A 17,869-nucleotide genomic window follows, 5' to 3' on the forward strand; every position below is an offset into this window, starting at 1 on the left:
GCTTGATCTGAATAGAGGTGGTTTTACCATAGTGATGGGGTAAGGTGAGTTCCTTTTCGATTTTCTGTGGGTCACCCACAATGGTGGCGAAAAGTCTTGGAAACCTTACCGATGAAAAGGAGAGGGAAGTAATTGGAATCAGGTAACTTGCTGGATCTGAACAGAGGTGGTTTTACTACAGAGAGATGCTGAGCGGATAAGGTGAGTTCCTTTTCGATTTTCTCTATCAGCTGACTAGAGACTTAGATCTAGGGCATGCACTCAATGTGGTTTAATTCCTTTTGCAGCCAAGGACGCGGCTCAACAGCCTAGTTATTGAATCCATGGATTTGGACTGAATTACGAGCTGAGGAGGCAGATACGGAAGCTCAACGACCTAGGTTTGGGAGGCATGGACCTGGGCTGAATTATCAGCTGGTCAAGGTGTAGGAAATAGGGTGTCTCACAGAGGTATCCAGCCTGACCTATCTGGGTTGTGCAGCTGATTTGTTATGCGCCATCCATGTTATAGCGGAAAGACACACCATCTTCAAAACATTCTGTGACCTAAGCCTGGCTAGCTCAGTCGGTAGAGCATGAGATTCTTAATCTCAGGATCATGGGTTCAAGCCCCATGCTGGGCGCCTACAGACATTTTAACAGAGAGGAGGTTGGAAAGAAGCATAGGTGGGGGTCATCCTCAATGTTTGCCAACAAAGTCATGGAAACCTTACGAAGGAGAAGGAAGTAGCTGGAAGCAGGTAATTTGCTTGATCTGAATAGAGGTGGTTTTAACATAGTGATGAAGTAAGGTGAGTTCCTTTTGGATTTTCTGGGGGTCACCCACAATGGTGGCGAAAAGTCATGGAAACCTTACCGATGAAAAGGAGAGGGAAGTAACTGGAATCAGGTAACTTGCTGGATCTGAGCAGAGGTGGTTTTACTACAGAGAGATGCTGAGCGGGTAAGGTGAGTTCCTTTTCGATTTTCTCTATCAGCTGACTACAGACTTAGATCTAGGGCATGCACTCAATGCGGTTTAATTCCTTTTGCAGCCAAGGACGCGGCTCAACAGCCTATTGAAGCCATGGATTTGGACTGAATTATGAGATGAGGAGGCAGATACAGAGGCTCAACGGCCTAGGTTTGGGAGGCATGGACCTGGGCTGAATTATGAGCTGGTCAAGGTGTAAGTAATAGGGTGCCTCAGGGAGGTATCCAGCCTGACCTATCTGGGTTGTGCTATTGATTTGTTATGCGCCATCTATGTTGTAGTGAATGATACATACCTGTAGCAGGTGTTCTCCGAGGACAGCAGGCTGATTGTTCTCACGACTGGGTAACGTCCGCGTCAGCCCCCACCAACCGGAAGAAGCTTCGCGGGCGGTCCGCACGCAGGGCACGCCCACCCCGCGCATGCGCGGCCGTCTTCCTGCCCGTGCGCGACCGCTCCCGCCAGTTGAATGACAAGCAAAATTGATAAAAACGCAACTCCAAATGGGAGGAGGGAGGGTAGGTGAGAACAATCAGCCTGCTGTCCTCGGAGAACACCTGCTACAGGTATGTATCATTCACTTTCTCCGAGGACAAGCAGGCTGCTTGTTCTCACGACTGGGGTATCCCTAGCTCTCAGGCTCACTCAAAACAAGAACCCAGGTCAATTGAACCTCGCAACGGCGAGGGTACAACAGAAAATTGACCTACGAAGAACAACTAACTGAGAGTGCAGCCTGACCAGAATAAATTCAGGTCCTGGAGGGTGGAGTTGGATTTACACCCCAAACAGATTCTGCAGCACCGACTGCCCGAACCGACTGTCGCGTCGGGTATCCTGCTGGAGGCAGTAATGTGATGTGAATGTGTGGACAGATGACCACGTCGCAGCTTTGCAAATCTCTTCAATAGTGGCTGACTTCACCTGGGCCACTGACGCTGCCATGGCTCTAACACTATGAGCCGTGACATGACCCTCAAGAGCCAGCCCAGCCTGGGCATAAGTGAAGGAAATGCAATCTGCTAGCCAATTGGAGATGGTGCGTTTCCCGACAGCGACCCCTAGCCTGTTAGGGTCGAAAGAAACAAACAATTGGGCGGACTGTCTGTGGGGCTGTGTCCGCTCCAAGTAGAAGGCCAATGCTCTCTTGCAGTCCAATGTGTGCAACTGACGTTCAGCAGGGCGGGTATGCGGCCTGGGGAAGAATGTTGGCAAGACAATTGACTGGTTAAGATGGAACTCCGACACCACCTTCGGCAGGAACTTTGGGTGGGTGCAGAGCACTACTCTGTTGTGATGAAATTTGGTATATGGAGCATGAGCTACTAGGGCTTGAAGCTCACTGACCCTACGAGCTGAAGTGACTGCCACCAAGAAAATGACCTTCCAGGTCAAGTACTTCAGATGGCAGGTATTCAGTGGCTCAAAAGGAGGTTTCATCAGCTGGGTGAGGACGACGTTGAGATCCCATGACACTGTAGGAGGCTTGACAGGGGGCTTTGACAAGAGCAAGCCTCTCATGAACCGAAGTACTAAAGGCTCTCCAGAGATGGCTTTACCTTCCACACGATAATGGTAAGCACTAATCGCACTAAGGTGATTCCTTACTGAGTTGGTCTTGAGGCCAGACTCTGATAAGTGCAGAAGGTATTCAAGCAGGTTCTGTGCAGGGCAAGAACGAGGTTCTAGGGCCTTGCTCTCACACCAAACGACAAACCTCCTCCACTTGAAAAAGTAACTCTTTTTAGTGGAATCCTTCCTAGAGGCAAGCAAGACACGGGAGACACCCTCAGACAGACCCAACGCAGTGAAGTCTACGCCCTCAACATCCAGGCCGTGAGAGTCAGGGACTGAAGGTTGGGGTGCAGCAACGCTCCGTCGTTCTGCGAGATGAGAGTCGGAAAACATTCCAATCTCCACGGTTCTTCTGAGGACAACTCCAGAAGAAGAGGGAACCAGATCTGACGGGGCCAAAAGGGCGCTATCAGAATCATGGTGCCGTGGTCTTGCTTGAGCTTCAGTAAGGTCTTCCCCACCAAAGGTATGGGAGGATAAGCATACAGGAGGCCGGTCCCCCAATGGAGGAGAAAGGCATCCGACGCCAGTCTGCCGTGGGCCTGTAGTCTGGAACAGAACAGAGGCAGCTTGTGGTTGGTCTGAGAGGCGAAAAGGTCCACCGAGGGGGTGCCCCACTCTCGGAAGATCTTGCGTACCACTCTGGAATGAAGCGACCACTCGTGCGGTTGCATGACTCTGCTCAGTCTGTCGGCCAGACTGTTGTTTACACCTGCCAGGTATGTGGCTTGGAGGAGCATGCCGAACTGGCAAGCCCAACGCCACATGCCGACGGCTTCCTGACACAAGGGGCGAGATCCGGTGCCCCCCTGCTTGTTGGTGTAATACATTGCAACCTGATTGTCTGTCCGAATTTGAATAATTTGGTAGGACAGCCGGTCTCTGAAAGCCTTCAGTGCGTTCCAGATCGCTCGGAGCTCCAGGAGGTTGATCTGCAGATCCTTTTCCTGGAGGGACCACAGACCCTGGGTGTGAAGCCCATCGACATGGGCTCCCCACCCCAGGCGAGATGCATCCGTCGTCAGCACTTTCGTGGGCTGCGGAATTTGGAATGGACGTCCCAGGGTCAAATTGGTCCGGATGGTCCACCAGAGCAGTGAAGTGCGGCAACTGGTGGAGAGACGGATGACATCTTCTAGATTCCCGGTGGCTTGAAACCACTGGGAAGCTAGGGTCCATTGAGCAGATCTCATGTGAAGACGAGCCATGGGAGTCACATGAACTGTGGAGGCCATATGACCCAGAAGTCTCAACATCTGCCGAGCTGTGATCTGCTGAGACGCTCTGGTCTGCGAAGCCAGGGACAGGAGGTTGTTGGCCCTCGCTTCGGGAAGGAAGGCCTGAGCCGTCTGGGTATTCAGCAGAGCTCCTATGAATTCCAGAGACTGTGTTGGCTGGAGATGGGACTTTGGGTAATTTATCACAAACCCCAGCAGCTCCAGAAGTTGAATAGTGCACTGCATAGACCGGAGGGCTCCTGCCTCCGAGGTGCTCTTGACCAGCCAATCGTCGAGATATGGGAACACGTGCACTCCCAGCTTGCGTAGGTAGGCCGCTACCACCACGAGGCACTTTGTAAACACTCGTGGGGCAGAGGCGAGCCCAAAGGGCAGCACACAATACTGAAAGTGCCGTGTGCCCAGGCGGAATCTGAGATACTGTCTGTGAGCTGGCAGTATCGGGATGTGAGTGTATGCGTCCTTTAAATCCAGGGAACATAGCCAATCGTTTTTCTGAATCATTGGCAGAAGGGAGCCCAAGGAAAGCATCCTGAACTTTTCTTTGACCAGGAATTTGTTCAGGCCTCTCAGGTCTAGGATGGGACGCATCCCCCCTGTTTTCTTTTCCACAAGGAAGTACCTGGAATAGAATCCCTGCCCTTCTTGCCCGGGTGGTACGGGCTCGACCGCATTGGCGCTGAGAAGGGCGGAGAGTTCCTCTGCAAGTACCTGCTTGTGATGGGAGCTGAAGGATTGAGCTCCCGGAGGACAATTTGGTGGCAGGGAGGCCAAATTCAGGGCGTATCCGCACTGCACTATTTGGAGAACCCACAGGTCGGAGGTTATGAGAGGCCACCTTTGGTGAAAAAATTTTAACCTCCCTCCGACCGGCAGATCGTCCGGTACGGACACTTTGAGGGCGGCTATGTTCCCGTGGATCCAGTCAAAAGCCCGTCCCCGGCTTTTGCTGTGGAGGCGCAGGGGGCTGCTTAGGCGCACGCTGTTGACAAGAATGAGCGTGCTGGGGCTGTCCCTGTGCCTGGCGAGGCCTTCGGGCCGGCTGGGTGTACCTACGCTTTGCAAAAGAATAGGGCACAGCCTGCCGGGCCCGGGAAAAACGTCCACCTGCTGAGGTGGATGCTGAAGGCGCCCGGTGGGAGAGCTTGTCGAGGGCGGTTTCCCGCTGATGCAGTTGGTCCACCAGCTGCTCGACCTTCTCACCAAAAATATTATCCCCCCGGCAAGGGATGTTGGCCAGTCTCTGCTGGGTGCGGTTGTCCAGGTCAGAGGCACGCAGCCATGAGAGCCTGCGCATCACTATACCTTGGGCCGCAGCACGAGATGCCACGTCACAGCTGTCATAGATACCCCTGGACAGGAACTTTCTGCACGCCTTCAGCTGCCTGACCACCTCCTGATAAGGCCTGGACTGCTCCGGCGGGAGCTTATCGACCAGGTCCGCCAGCTGCTTCACATTGTTCCGCATGTGGATGCTCGTATAGAGCTGGTATGACTGGATGCGGGTCACGAGCATGGAGGATTGGTAGGCCTTCCTCCCAAACGAGTCCAGAGTGCGAGACTCCCGCCCCGGGGGCGCCGAGGCGGTATCCCTCGAACTCCGTGCCCTCTTGAGAGCAGAATCCACGACCGCCGAGTCATGGGGCAATTGGGGCCGCATTAACTCTGGGTCCGAGTGGATTCTATACTGGGACTCTGCTTTCTTGGGAATGATGGGATTAGATAGTGGTCTCATCCAGTTCCGAAGCAGTGTCTCCTTGAGGACATTGTGCAACGGTACCGTGGATGACTCTCTAGGTGGTGATGGATAGTCGAGGACCTCGAGCATCTCAGCCCTCGGCTCATCCACAGAGACCACGGGGAAGGGAATGCAAATAGACATGTCCCTTACAAAGGAGGCAAAGGAGAGGCTCTCAGGGGGCGAGAGCTTCCTCTCTGGTGAAGGCGTGGGGTCCGAGGGAAGACCCGCAGACTCCTCTGAGGAGAAATATCTGGGGTCCTCCTCTTCCCCCACGAGGCCTCTTCATCGGTATCGGACATGAGCTCATGTAGCTGAGTCCTTAACCGGGCCCGGCTCGACGTCGAGGCACCGAGGCCTCGGTGTCGTCGAGCGGTGGACTCCCGCGCCGGCGGGGACGAAGCTCCCTCCATCGACGTCGACGGGGACTCCACCTGCGTGGCGGTCGAGACCGGCGCCGCAAGCGGCGGCGGTGTCGACGACCTCGGCACCGGGCTAGAGCTCACCGGCGCCACAGTCAACGGCGCCGAGGGCGCATGCACCCCCGGCGCCGGCACAGCCTGGCGCATCAGCCCTTCCAGGATCCCCGGAAGGATGACTCGGAGGCACTCGTCCAGGCCCGCTGCCGGGAAAGACGGGGGGGCCGGTAGAGGCGTCGGTGCCGGAAGCTGGTCGGGTCCAGGAGACTGCACCGAAGTGCTGGGACCCTGACGTGTCGGTACCTCCACTACCGAGGGGGACCTTTCCTCTCGATGCGGACGTTTCGGCATCGACTCCTCTCCGGTACCGAGAGCCGGATGCATGGAAGGCGACCGATAACGGTGCTTTTTAGATTTCTTGCGGTGCCCGTCATCAGTGCCAGGTGGCATGGAGGAGGAGGAGGTCGATCCCCCTCGGTCCCGAGGAACCGGGTCAGACAGGGTTCGGTCCCGAGGGCCATGGGCCGAGGGAGTAACCGGGGCCGATTGCCCACGCGGCCTCTCACCCCTACCCTCGCGGAGGACCGGCGGGCCGACGGGACCTGTGCTCCTGGGGTCGATGCCATCGGTGCCGATTTCTCGGGCATCGATACTGGTACCGAAGAACCGGCCTTCGATACCGATGCCGTCGAGGTCGACGTTGAGGGGCCGTCGCAAGTTCCAAAAAGACGGTCCCGCAGAACTTGCCTCGCAACCTGAGTCCGGTTCTGTGCTCCGGCCCGAGGCACTGGAGGCACCAAGCGTGGGTGTCGGTCTGCGAGATCGGCCGGCCGCACCGACCACACTTCTTAAATCCACTCGGGACCTTCGAGGACATCGACGGAAAAATCGCGTCGGCGAAGTTAAAGTAATCGACCGCGCGGCCACAAGGCCGCAACGCGACGCCCCCGCTCGAAAACGAGGGAAAAATAGAGCGCGTGCTCTCACTTTTTTTTTTTTTTTGAAAAGAAAATCGGAGCGCACGGCAATCAAAACTAAACGAAAAATAAACAAAATTTGCGTAAACGCGACGGCTTTCCGGGGCTGACGAAGAGAGAGCGGCGGTAGCACGACTCTCTCCAGGCGCGGAAAGAAAAGGACTGGCGGGAGCGGTCGCGCACGGGCGGGAAGACGGCCGCGCATGCGCGGTGGGCGTGCCCTGCGTGCGGACCGCCCGCGAAGCTTCTTCCGGTTGGTGGGGGCAGACGCGGAGGTCACCCAGTCGTGAGAACAAGCAGCCTGCTTGTCCTCGGAGAAAGCGGAAAGACACACTGTCTTCAAAACATTCTCTGATCTAAGCCTGCCTATCTCAGTCGGTAGAGCATGAGACTCTTAATATCAGGGTCATGGGTTTAAGTCCCATGCTGGGCGGCAACTGACCTTTTAACAGAGAGCAGGTTGGAAAGAAGCAGATAGGTGGGGGTCATCCTCAATGTTGGCCAAAAAAGTCATGGAAACCTTACAGATGAAAAGGAGAAGGAAATAGCTGGAATCAGGTAACTTGCTGGATCTGAACAGAGGTGGTTTTACCATAGTGAGATGGTGACGGGTTAAGGTGAGTTCCTTTTGGATTTTCTGGGGGTCACCCACAATGGTGGTGAAAAGTCATGGAAACCTTACGAAGGAGAAGGAAGTAGCTGGAAGCAGGTAATTTGCTTGATCTGAATAGAGGTGGTTTTAACATAGTGATGAAGTAAGGTGAGTTCCTTTTGGATTTTCTGGGGGTCACCCACAATGGTGGCTTAAAGTCATGGAAACCTTACAGATGAAAAGGAGGGGGAAGTAACTGGAATCAGGTAACTTGCTGGATCTGAACAGAGGTGGTTTTACTACAGAGAGATGCTGAGCGGATAAGGTGAGTTCCTTTTCGATTTTCTCTATCAGTTGACTACAGACTTAGATCTAGGGCATGCACACAATGCGGTTTAATTCCTTTTGCAGCTAAGGACGCGGCTCAACAGCCTAGTTATTGAAGCCGTGGATTTGGACTGAATTACGAGCTGAGAAGGCAGATACGGAGGCTCAATGGCCTAGGTTTGGGAGGCATGGACCTGGGCTGAATAACGAGCTGGTCAAGGTGTAGGTAATAGGGTGCCTCACGGAGGTATCCAGCCTGACCTATCTGGGTTGTGCTGCTGATTTGTTATGCGCCATCCATGTTATAGCGGAAAGACACACCCTCTTCAAAACACTCTGTAACCTAAGCCTGGCTAGCTCAGTCGGTAGAGCATGAGACTCTTAATCTCAGGGTCATGGGTTCAAGCCCCATGCTGGGCTGTTACAGACCTTTTAACAGAGAGGAGGTTGGAAAGAAGCATAGGTGGGGGTCATCCTCAATGTTTGTCAACAAAGTCATGGAAACCTTACCAAGGAGAAGGAAGTAGCTGGAATCAGGTAACTTGCTGGATCTGAACAGAGGTGGTTTTACCATAGTGACAGGGTAAGATGAGTTCCTTTTGGATTTTCTGGGGGTCACCCACAATGGTGGCGAAAAGTCATGGAAACCTTACAGATGAAAAGGAGAGGGAAGTAACTGGAAACAGGTAACTTGCTGGATCTTAACAGAGGTGGTTTTACTACAGAGAGATGCTGAGCGGATAAGGTGAGTTCCTTTTTGATTTTCTCTATCAGCTGACTAGAGACTTAGATCTAGGGCATGCACGCAATGCAGTTTAATTCCTTTTGCAGCCAAGGACGCGGCTCAGCAGCCTAGTTATTGAAGCCATGGATTTGGACTGAATTATGAGCTATGGAGGCAGATACGGAGGCTCAATGGCCTAGGTTTGGGAGGCATGGACCTGGGCTGAATAATGAGCTGGTCAAGGTGTAGGTAATAGGGTGCCTCAGGGAGGTATCCAGCCTGACCTATCTGGGTTCTGCTGCTGATTTGCTATGCACCATCTATGTTGTAGCAGAAAGACACACCCTCTTCAAAACACACAGTGACCTAAACCTGGCTAGATCAGTCTGTAGATCATGAGACTCTTAATCTCAGGGTCGTGGATTCAAGCCCCAGGCTGGGCTGGCAACCAACCTTTTAACAGAGAGCAGGTTGGAAAGAAGCAGATAGGTGGGGGTCACCCTCAATGTTGGCCAAAAAAGTCATGGAAACCTTACAGATGAAAAGGAGAAGGAAGTAGCTGGAATCAGGTAACTTGCTGGATCTGAACAGAGGTGGTTTTACCATAGTGAGATGGTGACGGGTTAAGGTGAGTTTCTTTTGGATTTTCTGGGGGTCACCCACAATGGTGGCGAAAAGTCATGGAAACCTTACCGATGAAAAGGAGAGGGAAGTAACTGGAATCAGGTAACTTGTTGGATCTGAACAGAGGTGGTTTTACTACAGAGAGATGCTGAGCGGGTAAGGTGAGTTCCTTTTCGATTTTCTCTATCAGCTGACTACAGACTTATATCTAGGGCATGCACTCAATGCGGTTTAATTCCTTTTGCAGCCAAGGACGCGGCTCAACAGCCTATTGAAGCCATGGATTTGGACTGAATTACGAGATGAGGAGGCAGATACAGAGGCTCAATGGCCTAGGTTTGGGAGGCATGGACCTGGGCTGAATTATGAGCTGGTCAAGGTGTAGGTAATAGGGTGTCTCACGGAGGTATCCAGCCTGACCTATCTGGGTTGTGCAGCTGATTTGTTATGCGCCATCCATGTTATAGTGGAAAGACACACCGGCTTCAAAACACTCTGTAACATAAGCCTGGCTAGCTCAGTCGGTAGAGCATGAGACTCTTAATCTCAGGGTCATGGGTTCAAGCCCCATGCTGGGTGGCTACAGACCTTTTAACAGAGAGGAGGTTGGAAAGAAGCATAGGTGGGGGTCATCCTCAATGTTTGCCAACAAAGTCATGGAAACCTTAGGAAGTAGATGGAAGCCGGTAATTTGCTTGATCTGAATAGAGGTGGTTTTAACTTAGTGATGAAGTAAGGTGAGTTCCTTTTGGATTTTCTGGGGGTCACCCACAATGGTGGCTTAAAGTCATGGAAACCTTACAGATGAAAAGGAGAGGGAAGTAACTGGAATCAGGTAACTTGCTGGATCTGAACAGAGGTGGTTTTACTACAGAGAGATGCTGAGCGGATAAGGTGAGTTCCTTTTCGATTTTCTCTATCAGCTGACTAGAGACTTAGATCTAGGGCATGCACTCAATGCGAATTTAATTCCTTTTGCAGCCAAGGATGCGGCTCAACAGCCTAATTATTGAAGCCATGGATTTGGACTGAATTACGAGCTGAGGAGGCAGATACAGAGGCTCAACGGCCTAGGTTTGGGAGGCGTGGACCTGGGCTGAATTACGAGCTGGTCAAGGTGTAGGTAATAGGGTGTTTCACGGAGGTATCCAGCGTGACCTATCTGGGTTGTGCTGCTGATTTGTTATGCGCCATCCATGTTATAGCGGAAAGACACACCCTCTTCAAAACACTCTGTAACCTAAGCCTGGCTAGCTCAGTCAGTAGAGCATGAGACTCTTAATCTCAGGGTCATGGGTTCAAGTCCCATGCTGGCCTGTTACAGACCTTTTAACAGAGAGGAGGTTGGAAAGAAGCATAGGTGGGGGTCATCCTCAATGTTTGCCAACAAAGTCATGGAAACCTTACCAAGGAGAAGGAAGTAGCTGGAAGCAGGTAACTTGCTTGATCTGAATAGAGGTGGTTTTACCATAGTGATGAAGTAAGGTGAGATCCTTTTGGATTTTCTGGGGGGTCACCCACAATCGTGGCAAAAAGTCATGGAAACCTTACCAAGGAGAAGGAAGTATCTGGAAGCAGGTAACTTGCTGGATCTGAACAGAGGTGGTTTTACTACAGAGAGATGCTGAGCGGATAAGGTGAGTTCCTTTTCGATTTTCTCTATCAGCTGACTACAGACTTAGATCTAGGGCATGCACACAATGCGGTTTAATTCCTTTTGCAGCTAAGGACGCGGCTCAACAGCCTAGTTATTGAAGCCGTGGATTTGGACTGAATTACGAGCTGAGAAGGTAGATACGGAGGCTCAATGGCCTAGGTTTGGGAGGCATGGACCTGGGCTGAATAACGAGCTGGTCAAGGTGTAGGTAATAGGGTGCCTCACGGAGGTATCCAGCCTGACCTATCTGGGTTGTGCTGCTGATTTGTTATGCGCCATCCATGTTATAGCGGAAAGACACACCCTCTTCAAAACACTCTGTAACCTAAGCCTGGCTAGCTCAGTCGGTAGAGCATGAGACTCTTAATCTCAGGGTCATGGGTTCAAGCCCCATGCTGGGCTGTTACAGACCTTTTAACAGAGAGGAGGTTAGAAAGAAGCATAGGTGGGGGTCATCCTCAATGTTTGTCAACAAAGTCATGGAAACCTTACCAAGGAGAAGGAAGTAGCTGGAATCAGGTAACTTGCTGGATCTGAACAGAGGTGGTTTTACCATAGTGAGATGGTGACGGGTTAAGGTGAGTTTCTTTTGGATTTTCTGGGGGTCACCCACAATGGTGGCGAAAAGTCATGGAAACCTTACCGATGAAAAGGAGAGGGAAGTAACTGGAATCAGGTAACTTGTTGGATCTGAACAGAGGTGGTTTTACTACAGAGAGATGCTGAGCGGGTAAGGTGAGTTCCTTTTCGATTTTCTCTATCAGCTGACTACAGACTTATATCTAGGGCATGCACTCAATGCGGTTTAATTCCTTTTGCAGCCAAGGACGCGGCTCAACAGCCTATTGAAGCCATGGATTTGGACTGAATTACGAGATGAGGAGGCAGATACAGAGGCTCAACGGCCTAGGTTTGGGAGGCATGGACCTGGGCTGAATTATGAGCTGGTCAAGGTGTAGGTAATAGGGTGCCTCACGGAGGTATCCAGCCTGACCTATCTGGGTTGTGCAGCTGATTTGTTATGCGCCATCCATGTTATAGTGAAAAGACACACCGGCTTCAAAACACTCTGTAACATAAGCCTGGCTAGCTCAGTCGGTAGAGCATGAGACTCTTAATCTCAGGGTCATGGGTTCAAGCCCCATGCTGGGTGGCTACAGACCTTTTAACAGAGAGGAGGTTGGAAAGAAGCATAGGTGGGGGTCATCCTCAATGTTTGCCAACAAAGTCATGGAAACCTTAGGAAGTAGATGGAAGCCGGTAATTTGCTTGATCTGAATAGAGGTGGTTTTAACTTAGTGATGAAGTAAGGTGAGTTCCTTTTGGATTTTCTGGGGGTCACCCACAATGGTGGCTTAAAGTCATGGAAACCTTACAGATGAAAAGGAGAGGGAAGTAACTGGAATCAGGTAACTTGCTGGATCTGAACAGAGGTGGTTTTACTACAGAGAGATGCTGAGCGGATAAGGTGAGTTCCTTTTCGATTTTCTCTATCAGCTGACTAGAGACTTAGATCTAGGGCATGCACTCAATGCGATTTAATTCCTTTTGCAGCCAAGGATGCGGCTCAACAGCCTAATTATTGAAGCCATGGATTTGGACTGAATTACGAGCTGAGGAGGCAGATACAGAGGCTCAACGGCCTAGGTTTGGGAGGCATGGACCTGGGCTGAATAACGAGCTGGTCAAGGTGTAGGTAATAGGGTGTCTCACGGAGGTATCCAGCGTGACCTATCTGGGTTGTGCTGCTGATTTGTTATGCGCCATCCATGTTATAGCGGAAAGACACACCCTCTTCAAAACACTCTGTAACTAAGCCTGGCTAGCTGCAGTCGGTAGAGCATGAGACTCTTAATCTCAGGGTCATGGGTTCAAGCCCCATGCTGGGCTGTTACAGACCTTTTAACAGAGAGGAGGTTGGAAAGAAGCATAGGTGGGGGTCATCCTCAATGTTTGCCAACAAAGTCATGGAAACCTTACCAAGGAGAAGGAAGTAGCTGGAAGCAGGTAACTTGCTTGATCTGAATAGAGGTGGTTTTACCATAGTGATGAAGTAAGGTGAGTTCCTTTTGGATTTTCTGGGGGGTCACCCACAATCGTGGCAAAAAGTCATGGAAACCTTACCAAGGAGAAGGAAGTATCTGGAAGCAGGTAACTTGCTGGATCTGAACAGAGGTGGTTTTACTACAGAGAGATGCTGAGCGGATAAGGTGAGTTCCTTTTCGATTTTCTCTATCAGCTGACTACAGACTTAGATCTAGGGCATGCACACAATGCGGTTTAATTCCTTTTGCAGTTAAGGACGCGGCTCAACAGCCTAGTTATTGAAGCCGTGGATTTGGACTGAATTACGAGCTGAGAAGGCAGATACGGAGGCTCAATGGCCTAGGTTTGGGAGGCATGGACCTGGGCTGAATAACGAGCTGGTCAAGGTGTAGGTAATAGGGTGCCTCACGGAGGTATCCAGCCTGACCTATCTGGGTTGTGCTGCTGATTTGTTATGCGCCATCCATGTTATAGCGGAAAGACACACCCTCTTCAAAACACTCTGTAACCTAAGCCTGGCTAGCTCAGTCGGTAGAGCATGAGACTCTTAATCTCAGGGTCATGGGTTCAAGCCCCATGCTGGGCTGTTACAGACCTTTTAACAGAGAGGAGGTTGGAAAGAAGCATAGGTGGGGGTCATCCTCAATGTTTGTCAACAAAGTCATGGAAACCTTACCAAGGAGAAGGAAGTAGCTGGAATCAGGTAACTTGCTGGATCTGAACAGAGGTGGTTTTACCATAGTGACAGGGTAAGATGAGTTCCTTTTGGATTTTCTGGGGGTCACCCACAATGGTGGCGAAAAGTCATGGAAACCTTACAGATGAAAAGGAGAGGGAAGTAACTGGAAACAGGTAACTTGCTGGATCTTAACAGAGGTGGTTTTACTACAGAGAGATGCTGAGCGGATAAGGTGAGTTCCTTTTTGATTTTCTCTATCAGCTGACTAGAGACTTAGATCTAGGGCATGCACGCAATGCAGTTTAATTCCTTTTGCAGCCAAGGACGCGGCTCAGCAGCCTAGTTATTGAAGCCATGGATTTGGACTGAATTATGAGCTATGGAGGCAGATACGGAGGCTCAATGGCCTAGGTTTGGGAGGCATGGACCTGGGCTGAATAATGAGCTGGTCAAGGTGTAGGTAATAGGGTGCCTCAGGGAGGTATCCAGCCTGACCTATCTGGGTTGTGCTGCTGATTTGCTATGCACCATCTATGTTGTAGCAGAAAGACACACCCTCTTCAAAACACACAGTGACCTAAACCTGGCTAGATCAGTCTGTAGATCATGAGACTCTTAATCTCAGGGTCGTGGATTCAAGCCCCAGGCTGGGCGGCAACCAACCTTTTAACAGAGAGCAGGTTGGAAAGAAGCAGATAGGTGGGGGTCACCCTCAATGTTGGCCAAAAAAGTCATGGAAACCTTACAGATGAAAAGGAGAAGGAAGTAGCTGGAATCAGGTAACTTGCTGGATCTGAACAGAGGTGGTTTTACCATAGTGAGATGGTGACGGGTTAAGGTGAGTTTCTTTTGGATTTTCTGGGGGTCACCCACAATGGTGGCGAAAAGTCATGGAAACCTTACCGATGAAAAGGAGAGGGAAGTAACTGGAATCAGGTAACTTGTTGGATCTGAACAGAGGTGGTTTTACTACAGAGAGATGCTGAGCGGGTAAGGTGAGTTCCTTTTCGATTTTCTCTATCAGCTGACTACAGACTTATATCTAGGGCATGCACTCAATGCGGTTTAATTCCTTTTTGCAGCCAAGGACGCGGCTCAACCGCCTAGTTATTGAATCCATGGATTTGGACTGAATTACGAGCTGAGGAGGCAGATACGGAGGCTCAACGGCCTAGGTTTGGGAGGCATGGACCTGGGCTGAATTATGAGCTTGTCAAGGTGTAGGAAATAGGGTGTCTCACAGAGGTATCCAGCCTGACCTATCTGGGTTGTGCAGCTGATTTGTTATGCGCCATCCATGTTATAGTGGAAAGACACACCGGCTTCAAAACACTCTGTAACATAAGCCTGGCTAGCTCAGTCGGTAGAGCATGAGACTCTTAATCTCAGGGTCATGGGTTCAAGCCCCATGCTGGGTGGCTACAGACCATTTAACAGAGAGGAGGTTGGAAAGAAGCATAGGTGGGGGTCATCCTCAATGTTTGCCAACAAAGTCATGGAAACCTTAGGAAGTAGATGGAAGCCGGTAATTTGCTTGATCTGAATAGAGGTGGTTTTAACTTAGTGATGAAGTAAGGTGAGTTCCTTTTGGATTTTCTGGGGGTCACCCACAATGGTGGCTTAAAGTCATGGAAACCTTACAGATGAAAAGGAGAGGGAAGTAACTGGAATCAGGTAACTTGCTGGATCTGAACAGAGGTGGTTTTACAACAGAGAGATGCTGAGCGGATAAGATGAGTTTCTTTTCGATTTTCTCTATCAGCTGACTAGAGACTTAGATCTAGGGCATGCACTCAATGCGATTTAATTCCTTTTGCAGCCAAGGATGCGGCTCAACAGCCTAATTATTGAAGCCATGGATTTGGACTGAATTACGAGCTGAGGAGGCAGATACAGAGGCTCAACGGCCTAGGTTTGGGAGGCATGGACCTGGGCTGAATTACGAGCTGGTCAAGGTGTAGGTAATAGGGTGTCTCACGGAGGTATCCAGCGTGACCTATCTGGGTTGTGCTGCTGATTTGTTATGCGCCATCCATGTTATAGCGGAAAGACACACCCTCTTCAAAACACTCTGTAAACTAAGCCTGGCTAGCTCAGTCGGTAGAGCATGAGACTCTTAATCTCAGGGTCATGGGTTCAAGCCCCATGCTGGGCTGTTACAGACCTTTTAACAGAGAGGAGGTTGGAAAGAAGCATAGGTGGGGGTCATCCTCAATGTTTGCCAACAAAGTCATGGAAACCTTACCAAGGAGAAGGAAGTAGCTGGAAGCAGGTAACTTGCTTGATCTGAATAGAGGTGGTTTTACCATAGTGATGAAGTAAGGTGAGTTCCTTTTGGATTTTCTGGGGGGTCACCCACAATCGTGGCAAAAAGTCATGGAAACCTTACCAAGGAGAAGGAAGTATCTGGAAGCAGGTAACTTGCTGGATCTGAACAGAGGTGGTTTTACTACAGAGAGATGCTGAGCGGATAAGGTGAGTTCCTTTTCGATTTTCTCTATCAGCTGACTACAGACTTAGATCTAGGGCATGCACACAATGCGGTTTAATTCCTTTTGCAGTTAAGGACGCGGCTCAACAGCCTAGTTATTGAAGCCGTGGATTTGGACTGAATTACGAGCTGAGAAGGCAGATACGGAGGCTCAATGGCCTAGGTTTGGGAGGCATGGACCTGGGCTGAATAACGAGCTGGTCAAGGTGTAGGTAATAGGGTGCCTCACGGAGGTATCCAGCCTGACCTATCTGGGTTGTGCTGCTGATTTGTTATGCGCCATCCATGTTATAGCGGAAAGACACACCCTCTTCAAAACACTCTGTAACCTAAGCCTGGCTAGCTCAGTCGGTAGAGCATGAGACTCTTAATCTCAGGGTCATGGGTTCAAGCCCCATGCTGGGCTGTTACAGACCTTTTAACAGAGAGGAGGTTAGAAAGAAGCATAGGTGGGGGTCATCCTCAATGTTTGTCAACAAAGTCATGGAAACCTTACCAAGGAGAAGGAAGTAGCTGGAATCAGGTAACTTGCTGGATCTGAACAGAGGTGGTTTTACCATAGTGACAGGGTAAGATGAGTTCCTTTTGGATTTTCTGGGGGTCACCCACAATGGTGGCGAAAAGTCATGGAAACCTTACAGATGAAAAGGAGAGGGAAGTAACTGGAAACAGGTAACTTGCTGGATCTTAACAGAGGTGGTTTTACTACAGAGAGATGCTGAGCGGATAAGGTGAGTTCCTTTTTGATTTTCTCTATCAGCTGACTAGAGACTTAGATCTAGGGCATGCACGCAATGCAGTTTAATTCCTTTTGCAGCCAAGGACGCGGCTCAGCAGCCTAGTTATTGAAGCCATGGATTTGGACTGAATTATGAGCTATGGAGGCAGATACGGAGGCTCAATGGCCTAGGTTTGGGAGGCATGGACCTGGGCTGAATAATGAGCTGGTCAAGGTGTAGGTAATAGGGTGCCTCAGGGAGGTATCCAGCCTGACCTATCTGGGTTCTGCTGCTGATTTGCTATGCACCATCTATGTTGTAGCAGAAAGACACACCCTCTTCAAAACACACAGTGACCTAAACCTGGCTAGATCAGTCTGTAGATCATGAGACTCTTAATCTCAGGGTCGTGGATTCAAGCCCCAGGCTGGGCGGCAACCAACCTTTTAACAGAGAGCAGGTTGGAAAGAAGCAGATAGGTGGGGGTCACCCTCAATGTTGGCCAAAAAAGTCATGGAAACCTTACAGATGAAAAGGAGAAGGAAGTAGCTGGAATCAGGTAACTTGCTGGATCTGAACAGAGGTGGTTTTACCATAGTGAGATGGTGACGGGTTAAGGTGAATTTCTTTTGGATTTTCTGGGGGTCACCCACAATGGTGGCGAAAAGTCATGGAAACCTTACCGATGAAAAGGAGAGGGAAGTAACTGGAATCAGGTAACTTGTTGGATCTGAACAGAGGTGGTTTTACTACAGAGAGATGCTGAGCGGGTAAGGTGAGTTCCTTTTCGATTTTCTCTATCAGCTGACTACAGACTTATATCTAGGGCATGCACTCAATGCGGTTTAATTCCTTTTGCAGCCAAGGACGCGGCTCAACAGCCTATTGAAGCCATGGATTTGGACTGAATTACGAGATGAGGAGGCAGATACAGAGGCTCAATGGCCTAGGTTTGGGAGGCATGGACCTGGGCTGAATTATGAGCTGGTCAAAGTGTAGGTAATAGGGTGCCTCACGGAGGTATCCAGCCTGACCTATCTGGGTTGTGCTGCTGATTTGCTATGCACCATCTATGTTGTAGCAAAAGACA

The 17,869-nt window shown here is 50.5% G+C and overlaps 11 non-coding genes across 11 annotated transcripts; all 11 read left to right on the top strand.

The window, feature by feature from the left end:
• The first annotated feature begins 550 nt into the window (after window positions 1-550).
• TRNAK-CUU lies at window positions 551-623 on the top strand. Its single transcript has one exon. It is a non-coding gene; the product is annotated as a tRNA-Lys (tRNA).
• Window positions 624-8,186: 7,563 nt separating this feature from the next.
• On the top strand, window positions 8,187-8,259 carry TRNAK-CUU. Its single transcript has one exon. It is a non-coding gene; the product is annotated as a tRNA-Lys (tRNA).
• Window positions 8,260-9,693: 1,434 nt separating this feature from the next.
• On the top strand, window positions 9,694-9,766 carry TRNAK-CUU. Its single transcript has one exon. It is a non-coding gene; the product is annotated as a tRNA-Lys (tRNA).
• A 665-nt stretch (window positions 9,767-10,431) lies between these two features.
• TRNAK-CUU lies at window positions 10,432-10,504 on the top strand. The gene has a single exon. It is a non-coding gene; the product is annotated as a tRNA-Lys (tRNA).
• A 669-nt stretch (window positions 10,505-11,173) lies between these two features.
• Window positions 11,174-11,246, top strand: TRNAK-CUU. The gene has a single exon. It is a non-coding gene; the product is annotated as a tRNA-Lys (tRNA).
• Window positions 11,247-11,924: 678 nt separating this feature from the next.
• On the top strand, window positions 11,925-11,997 carry TRNAK-CUU. The gene has a single exon. It is a non-coding gene; the product is annotated as a tRNA-Lys (tRNA).
• A 663-nt stretch (window positions 11,998-12,660) lies between these two features.
• TRNAK-CUU lies at window positions 12,661-12,734 on the top strand. The gene has a single exon. It is a non-coding gene; the product is annotated as a tRNA-Lys (tRNA).
• A 669-nt stretch (window positions 12,735-13,403) lies between these two features.
• Window positions 13,404-13,476, top strand: TRNAK-CUU. Its single transcript has one exon. It is a non-coding gene; the product is annotated as a tRNA-Lys (tRNA).
• Window positions 13,477-14,914: 1,438 nt separating this feature from the next.
• TRNAK-CUU lies at window positions 14,915-14,987 on the top strand. The gene has a single exon. It is a non-coding gene; the product is annotated as a tRNA-Lys (tRNA).
• A 664-nt stretch (window positions 14,988-15,651) lies between these two features.
• On the top strand, window positions 15,652-15,724 carry TRNAK-CUU. The gene has a single exon. It is a non-coding gene; the product is annotated as a tRNA-Lys (tRNA).
• A 669-nt stretch (window positions 15,725-16,393) lies between these two features.
• On the top strand, window positions 16,394-16,466 carry TRNAK-CUU. Its single transcript has one exon. It is a non-coding gene; the product is annotated as a tRNA-Lys (tRNA).
• The last annotated feature ends 1,403 nt before the right edge of the window (window positions 16,467-17,869 follow it).

Source organism: Microcaecilia unicolor, chromosome 2 (genome assembly GCF_901765095.1).
Source record: "Microcaecilia unicolor chromosome 2, aMicUni1.1, whole genome shotgun sequence".
NCBI lineage: Eukaryota > Metazoa > Chordata > Amphibia > Gymnophiona > Siphonopidae > Microcaecilia > Microcaecilia unicolor.